We start from the raw sequence: 9,179 nt of genomic DNA on the forward strand, positions 1-9,179 counted from the left end.
ATCTCCCCACCATCATCCTGGGCATTCTCTCCCCTCTGTTCTGTTTGAATCCCACATTTTCTATTTACTGGTAGAAAATATCTTCTACAAGATTTTGAGAAAAGATGCATGGGATGCAAATTTTTTGAGGTTGTGGATGTAGGAAAATGACATTCTTTTACACTTTCTTGATAGCTTGGCTAGGAATAAAAAATTTGGTTGGAAATAGATTTTGTTTTTTGTTTTTGTTTTTGTTTTTGAGATGGAGTCTTGCTCTGTTGCCCAGGCTGGAGTGCAATGGTGCAATCTCGGCTCACTGCAGCCTCAAACTCGCAGGCAAGCGATCCTCCCACCTCAGCCTCCTAAGCAGCTAGGACTACAGGTGCACGATACCATGCCAAGCTAATTTTCATATTTTTTGTAGAGATGGGGTTTCACCATGATGCCCAGGCTGGTCTTGAACTCCTGGGCTCAAGTGATCTGTTCACCTTGGCCTCCCAAAGTGCTGGGCTGACAGGTGTGAGCTGCTGTACCTGGCCTATGCCAGGCATTTCTTTCTTTCTCTCTCTCTTTTTTTTTTTTTTTTTTTTTTTTTAAGACGGAGTCTTGCTCTGTCGCCCAGGCTGGAGTGCAGTGGCAGGATCTCCATTCACTGCAACCTCTGCCTCCTGAGTTCAAATAATTCTCCTGCCTCATTCTCCTGAGTAGCTGGGATTATAGGCGTGCGCCACCACTGTCAGCTAATTTTTATATTTTTAGTAGAAATGGGGTTTCATCATGTTGGCCAGGCTGTCAGGGTCTCACTCTGTCACCCATGCTGGAGTGCAGTGGTGTGATCACTTAAGTGAGGTGGCCTCTGTATTTCCTTTGTGATTGGTCCTTGTCTTGTTTGGGTGTCTAGACATGTTATATTGAATGTTATACCACTTTGCTTTTATAGTGAAGGAGAAGTGTTTCCTCTTTTTTAATTTTCTGAAAGTGTATAAGGGTAGAGAAACAAGTTCCTTGAAAGTTGATGGTACTAATCAGTAAAACTATTTGGCTTGAAATTTTCTTTGCAGGAAGATTTTCTACTGATAACTATATTTCCAAGTTTTCAAATTTACAGCATACAATTGTTTATAGTCTTATTTTCTGTTTCTTAAAAAGATCTCTCTCTGAAGTTAGATTCCGTTTCTATTCCTGATATCACACTTTTGTGCTTTCTTTTTTTCTTCCTATATCATGCCAGATATTTGTCAAATTAATCTTTTCCAAGAACTAACTTTGACATCATGGACCCTCTTGAATGTATTTTCGGTTTTTATGCTCATTAAATTTGATCTGGCCAGGTGTGGTGGCTCATGCCCGTAATCCCAGCACTTTGGGAGGCTAAGGTGGGTGGATTGCTTGAGCTCAGGAATTCAAGACCAGCCTGGGCAACATACAAGACCCTGTCTCTACAGAAAAATACAAAAATTAGCCAGGCATGGTGGTGCATACCTATAGTACCAGCTATTTGGGAGGCTAAGGTGAGAGGATCCCTTGAACCCAGGAGGTTGGTCAAGGCTGCAGTAAGCTGTGATCACACCACTGCACTCCAGCATGGTGACAGAGTGAGACCCTGTCTCAAAAACAAAACAAAACAAAAAACACAGTTTTTTAATCTTAAAAATCAGCCTAGTTGCTGAATGGGGAGTGGCCTGGGGGAGGAGGGAGCAGGAAGCCCGCAGGAGGCTGCTGAAGAGGCAGAAGTGAGGGTGGTGCTGGCCCAGGTCAGGCAGCAGAGGGAGGGAGGGAGCCCTTGCAGAAGTGGCCGGGACTTGGTAGTGGCTACTGTGGAACAAGAAGGAGAGTGAAGGGTCCGGGATAGCTCCCCGTCATCTGGAACCGCTGTGCACCCTTCCACAGGGTCCCAAGACCACTACACACTGGGTGGAGCGGATGAGTTGGTCTGGCAGAGAGGGACTCAGCAGTCTTGGAGATAGAGAACCAGCTGGGACCATACCCTCTGCGGGGCAGGGCTGTTTCTGCGCTGCGTGGGGCTACCTGTCTCCTCCAGGCATCACAGTGATTGGCATGTGTTAGACACTCCATAAATATTTGCTGATTAATGAAAGAACAACCAAAAAAATCTGTGTCCTGAACTCACTAGTGGAGCGCCTTAGCCTGCCTGGACTCAGCAATGCCTGTGTAGCCCTCCAATCGGAGTCTGGGCTTACGCTGCCCCCAACACGCACCACACACAGCCGCGATGTGCTGCAGGCAGCTCACCCTGCCTCGTGACAGCTGATGGTGACATTTCCAGGAATCTTGAGAGTCAATTTTTAAATACAGTCATTATATAAAATTAAATTGCTACTTATGGCACATCTCTCTCCAACTCCTCATTCAGTGACTCTGGTGGGAATATTTATATCATGGAAACCAGCAAAAGCCACAAATCAGAGTTGATTTCATTTCATTGTTTTAGTCTAGGCTCTAGACTTAAGAATGTGATGAAGGCAGTGTTCATAATGCAATTTAAATTTAAAATGCGTCATATCTGCAGCCATCACATTGTAAATAGCACAAAAGAATCGAGGAGATCTGATCTTCAAAAACTATTATCCCATTTAGCAAAGAAATGGCTTGTGTCATTAATGTATGAGTAAAGTTCTAACATATGTTTGTGATGTTTCATTGAAGATACATTTTCGTTGTTTCACTTTTGTCTTGCTCAAAAATGTAAATGAAAATAACCAACATTCATGTTGAAGCTACATTTGTTTACCAATTACAATCATAGGTTGGCTGCAAGACAAATATTTGGCAAAAATCAACAAAAGCATTAGCTATTAAGTCTGGCTATATGGAGTTATAAGAAAGAATATTGTGTATTTTGTTATTGTAATTGTGTACTACACATCCTATATAGCAATACAATTTATAATGCTCATGTAAGGTATATTTATTCATTCCAAGTTTGTCTGTATGTTTCTGGAGAGCTGGTTGTTAGCTATTTACCAGCACACCACTCCACTTGTTTGTCAATTTATAACCTTCAGCTCAAAGCATTGTTCTCCTGAAGAGGGCACCAGAAGGGGATGGAGCCCAAATAACAGAGAGCACTGCACGGGGAATGGGGGAGAGGCTGTTTACCCAGTAGCAAGGACCTGGCAGGCTGGGTAATTTCAATGTGAATACGAAGAAGGCTGAGTGCTGATCAAGGTGCCATTTACATTTTATACTCACTACCTTCTATTGCGAGGCTCACGACTGGTTTTGTTTATTTCCATAAACATACAGCAAAATAATCCTCCAGATCATCTTCGGGAACCTGGACAAAGTCTGAACAAAATGAACCCATCTTCGTTTGGAGCATCATCTCCCTCATGGGAAGCTGACTGCAAAGGAGAAAGGAAGTTAAAAGCAAAGGTCCGGGCAGGCGCAGCTGCGCAGATTTCCCTGGAAGGGAGGCTTCTGCCTGAGGTGCTGGCTTCTGCTCCCTGGGGAGCTGGCGCTTGTTCTCTGTGGTTCAGCAGGCTTCAAGGAGCGATTCTGAAAGAGGGGCTGCGGCCTCATGGCTCTGAGATTTGCTCCTGACTCTTTTTCAACACACACTGCCTGGATTAGAGGAAAGTCACTTACGATTTTCTATCTGAGATTTCCCCATCTCTTAACTGGGACCAAACCTTTGTAGGGGAGGAAACATTTCTTTTCCTCACCCGTCACTAGGGTCATGGCCAGGGCCCCCATTAACAAGAGAAAACCATACAAATTTTATTTAATACAGCCATGCACCTCATAAAGATGCTTCAGTCCACAACAGACCGAATATATGATGGTGATCCCATATGATTATAATACTGTGTTTTAGTTGTCTCTTTTCTATGTTTAGATACAAAAATACTTGCCGTTGTGTTTCAATTGCCTGCAGTGTTCAACACAGTGAATGCTGTGCGGGTTTGCAGTCCGGAAAAAATCAGTGGCCCCACAGAGCCCAGGTGTGCCACCGGTCGTGCCTCTAGGTCTGTGTAAGTGCACTCTGTGAGGTTCCCACAGTGACAAAATGGCCTAGCGACACATTTCTCAGGACACTTCGCATCATTAAATGATGCAAGTTTTACATGACACAGAAACCTTCAGAAATGAGAACCCAAAGACACGGACACCTGTTTTTTCATTTGTTTGTCTGTTTTGAGATGGAGTCTCACTCTGTTGCCCAGGCTGGAGTGCAGTGGGGCAATCTCGGCTCACTGCAACCTCTGCCTCCCGGGTTCCAGCGATTCTCCTGCCTCAGCCTCCCGAGTAACTGGGATTACAGCTAATTTTTGTATTTTTAGTAGAGATGGGGTTTCACCGTGTTGGCCAGCCTGGTCTCAAACTCCTGACCTCAAGTGATCCACCCACCTCGGCCTCCCAAACTGCTGGGATTACAGGCGTGAGCCACTGTGTCCAGCTGACACCTGTGTATTTTTACACTGCTAAGTCTGATGAAGAAGTGGACAGGTGTGAAGGACAGCTGGACAAAGGAGTGTGATCCCCTGGGAATAAGCTGGGGGACTCCGCAGTGCCCATTTGTGCAGGTTCTTCTCTGTGCCCCTGTCTTCAGAGATGAGACGTTCCTCTCCTCTGGGGGCAGGGAGGGCACCTGTGGAACGAGGGTCATGGACCTGCTGCAGGGACCAGGGGGTGTGGGGAAGGTGAGAGCGACCTTCCTGCTTCTGCTGTTTTCTCAAATGTCAAGGTGCCACATTCTGGGGTGATGTGTCCTGAACCCCGTCACCTTCCCCGAGAAGGGCTTGTGGGGTCTTCCTGCTATCAGAACAAGCTGTACTGTGGCTTGCGAACCTGGTGTTACGTGGGGTTGGCTCTGGGTGTCATCTTTACCTTTGCCTTATTTTTGGAGACTACAGGTATCCAGATGGAAAGAACCGAAAGTCATCCGTTCTTGCCATTTAGATGGGAGAAAACCTTGGCTAATAAGATGATGTTCAGCTGTGTCGCTACAGGTACTGAGGATTTTTTAAAAAGCACCAGGCTCTAATCCATCTTGAATTAATTTTCGTATAAGGAGTAAGGAAAGGATCCAGTAAATCATGCTGCTATAAAGACAAATGCACACGTATGTTTATTGCGGCACTATTCACAATAGCAAAGACTTGGAATCAACCCAAATGTCCATCAGTGACAGACTGGATTAAGAAAATGTGGCACATATACACCATGAAATACTATGCAGCCATAAAAAAGGATGAGTTCGTGTCCTTTGTAGGGACATGGATGCAGCTGGAAACCAACATTGTCAGCAAACTATGGCAAGAACAGAAAACCAAACACCGCATGTTCTCACTCATAGGTGGGAACTGAACAATGAGATCACTTGGACTCGGGAAGGGGAGCATCACACACCGGGGCCTATCACGGGGAGGGGGGAGGGGGGAGGGATTGTATTGGGAGTTATACCTGATGTAAATGACGAGTTGATGGGTGCTGACGAGTTGAAGGGTGCAGCACACCAATATGGCACAAGTATACATATGTAACAAACCTGCACGTTATGCACATGTACCCTAGAACTTAAAGTATAATAATAAAAAAAGGCCGGGCGCGGTGGCTCAAGCCTGTAATCCCAGCACTTTGGGAGGCCGAGACGGGCGGATCACGAGGTCAGGAGATCGAGACCATCCTGGCTGACACGGTGAAACCCCGTCTCTACTAAAAAATACAAAAAAAACTTAGCCGGGCGCGGTGGCGGGCGCCTGTAGTCCCAGCTACTCGGGAGGCTGAGGCAGGAGAATGGTGTAAACCCGGGAGGCGGAGCTTGCAGTGAGCTGAGATCCGGCCACTGCACTCCAGCCTGGGCGACAGAGCGAGACTCAGTCTCAAAAAAAAAAAAAAAAAAAAAAAAAAAAAAAATAATAATAATAATAAAATTTTAATAAAGTTAAAAAAAAAAAAAAAGTACCAGGCTCGGCCGGGCGCTGTGGTTCATGCTTGTAATCCCAGCACTTTAGGAGGCCGAGGCGGGCGGACCGTGAGGTCAGGAGTTCGAGATCAGCCTGACCAACATGGTGAAATCCCGTCTCTACTAAAAATACAAAAATTAGCCGGGCGTGGTGACTCATGCCTGTAACCCCAACTACTCGGAAGGCTGAGGCAGGAGAATCGCTTGAACCCAGGAGGCGGAGGTTGCAATGAGCCGAGATCGGGTCATTGCACTCCAGCCTGGCGACAGAGCGAGACTCCGTCTCCATACAAAACTCCCTCGGAGTGCTCGCGGCCGGGATCGCGCCTAGAGCGGGTGGGCGCAGGGCGGGTGCACGTACAGGACGGGTGCGCGCGCAGGCCGAGGACCCTGCACTCAGGGTCTGCGCTCTGGTCGAGGGCTCGTTCCCTGGGGAGTTTCCTTTCCTGTTCCCTACCCTGAGCGGCTGCCGCTCGCGCCTTTGGTCTGACCCAGGCCGGCCATGGCTTCAGCTTGGAGGAGCTACAGAAAGATCCAGAAGAGGTAAAGTTGTTGTTGGAAAAGGCAACTAGGAAACAGTACGTGATGCCCTTCCAGCTGAAAAATCCAAGACTGAGACAGAAATGAACAGGATGCGGCAGAAATCACAGAGGAAAGCAGAACTCCTTGACAGCAAAAAGCCAGCTGCGGTGTTGGCTTCCATTACGGGGGACCTACAGTGACACTCGGTGACTATGCACGGGGTCAGCCAGGTGAGGAGGCCAAGTTCTCGCTGAGAACGTGTAGATGCGCTTGCCAGAGAGGTCGTGTGATCTCTTGGTATAGGATCTAACTGGGCAGGGTTATCCATGAGGGTGAACAATCCATTGACACCTACTTCTGTGGAAGGCAAGTCGGATACAGTTCTTACCTTCTGTAGAAGGAAAGCAGAAAACACGGGTGGGATCACCTGACTCAGGTTGAAAAAGGGTACAAATAAACAGAAAAGGCCCCCTACGACACTGGAACAGACCATAGGGAGGGGCTGACGAACGTTCTAGAGGAAGTGGATGAGGATGGAGATAAGGCTGTGCAGAGAACCATTCACAAAGCCTGGCTGGAATCAGGGGCCAAACGAGCCTAGGGGACAGGTTCTGAGACTTTAAAGTCCTTTTGGGAACTGTGATGTGGAAGTGCTGGTGTTCCCAGTAGGGGAATACTGGTGAGCTACACATAGGCACTTACAGGTAACTTCTTACAGGGGCCTCTTTTTTTTTTTTTTTTTTTTTTTTTGGGACGGAGTCTCGCTCTGTCGCCCAGGCTGGAGTGCAGTGGCCGGATCTCAGCTCACTGCAAGCTCCGCCTCCCGGGTTCCCGCCATTCTCCTGCCTCAGCCTCCCGAGTAGCTGGGACTACAGGCGCCCGCCACCTCGCCCCGCTAGTTTTTTGTATTTTTTAGTAGAGATGGGGTTTCACCGTGTTAGCCAGGATGGTCTCGTTCTCCTGACCTTGTGATCCGCCCGTCTCGGCCTCCCAAAGTGCTGGGATTACAGGCTTGAGCCACCGCGCCAGGCCACAGGGGCCTCTTCTAAGCAAAGGCAATGCATTCTCCATTTCCTACTGGAAGATTTATTTAAAGAAAATATGCCTATTAAACAAAACAAGCAAACAAGAAGTCCCATGGCACAGATGCTTTCACACCTGGTGGTTGGTTATGTTTCCAACATCGTGTACCAGTCCTTTATCCACATAGATAATTCACTTTTTTTCAAGTATACTCTCAAGAGGTCCACATCATGAAAAACAGGTTAAGAAATGAGATAGGCCAAGTTAGCAGAGCCAGGGACACGGCCACCAGCTCGCTGTGGCCCAGTCGGGGTGCCTGTGCTGCTGCCACAGTGAGTGTGGAGGACCAGGTCAGGAATGGGACAGAGGGGCTGGGCTTTTGCTGCTTCTGGCTGCCTAGCAGGCAGACTCTAACCAGCGGGTTACACGGAGGCACTAAGTGGGTCTGGGCAGTGTGGTGTTCTCAAGAGGCTGGTTTGGTCTAGTCTAACCCATCCGCTCTTCCCAGGAGCTGTTGGTGGAGAAACGTGGCCTCTGTCTCCCACAAAGACTCTTGGGCTCATTCTCTTGCTATCCTCCCACGAGCTCGGCTTGGCTTACACCAGCACCTGCTGGCAAGTGTGTGTGTTAGAAAAAGAGAATGTTTACAAGCTCATCCTGTGGGAGGGAACCCTGGATGCAACGGTGAGACCCGCTGGAGTGCAGCGCTCAGGAACAGATGGGCTGGGGGCGCGAGGCTGACTCCATGTGGCCTAAGATGGGCAGGGATCCTGAGGGTTCCATGAGCTGGACGCTCTGTGGCTTTTAGAAACTTCCCTTCCCAAGCTGCCTGAATCTGTAAGGTCATCAAAGGAACCACTTAGCGAAGAAGAGACTTTTCTTCCACCAGTGCAGGAAATGGGACCTAGGCTGGAACTGGTTGTTCCAAAGGGTGGAGGAAGGCAGTCTCTTTCTATTAGAGGAATGTTTTCTCTGAAGTTCTGTAACAAAGGAAACTGATGAGAAAACACAATCCTGGGATGGAAGAGCCTCCTGCAGTCAGAAGCAGGTGCTTGAGAAAGGCAGGAAGTGGGACTCAAGAGGACCCCATGGACTCAGGCACAGAAAGAAGTTCATCACTGGAGGGTGTGTCTCCTTCTCATAGGGGTTGGAGGGGGGAGCGCATGAGTGTGTCACACACGTACTGTGGTGTCTGGTCTGCCTGCCTTTTTACTGGGGAGAGAAAGAAAATATAACACTGGTCAAGCCCGTTTCAGTGACCCCAGACATTGAAATAAAAGAAAATGCCCCTGCTACTGGGTGAAAGTGCAAGATTCTGATCAGTGGTTCCTAGAAGATCCTCAAGGTGACACAGGAGACACCGAGTTGATTCATGTGAAAGGAGGAACCACAGACCATTCACATGAGCTGGAGGATGAAACAACAGGAGACATGGAGACCCTTGGTTCCCAGGACAGCACGGGAATGGTGTCAGGGCTGGGCACTTCTCTACTTTTGGAGGAGTGGAAAAAGGAAACACTAGGTTCTATCCATACCCTCAGGGTTGAAGACGATGGGAAATGACTGGCACAACTGGGAGAAGGCAATGTGACTGGTTGCCTCTATCATCCAAGCTCCCCGCTCTTTCCCGGGACAAGAGCTATCCCATAGCTGTGCCTGCAGTGAGGATGCTGCACCATCACCGGGTGTAGGGGAGAGCCTGGGAGCCAGCCAGAGCTAAGTGGCA

The sequence above is a fragment of the Macaca thibetana genome, chromosome 4, assembly GCF_024542745.1.
Source record: "Macaca thibetana thibetana isolate TM-01 chromosome 4, ASM2454274v1, whole genome shotgun sequence".
NCBI lineage: Eukaryota > Metazoa > Chordata > Mammalia > Primates > Cercopithecidae > Macaca > Macaca thibetana.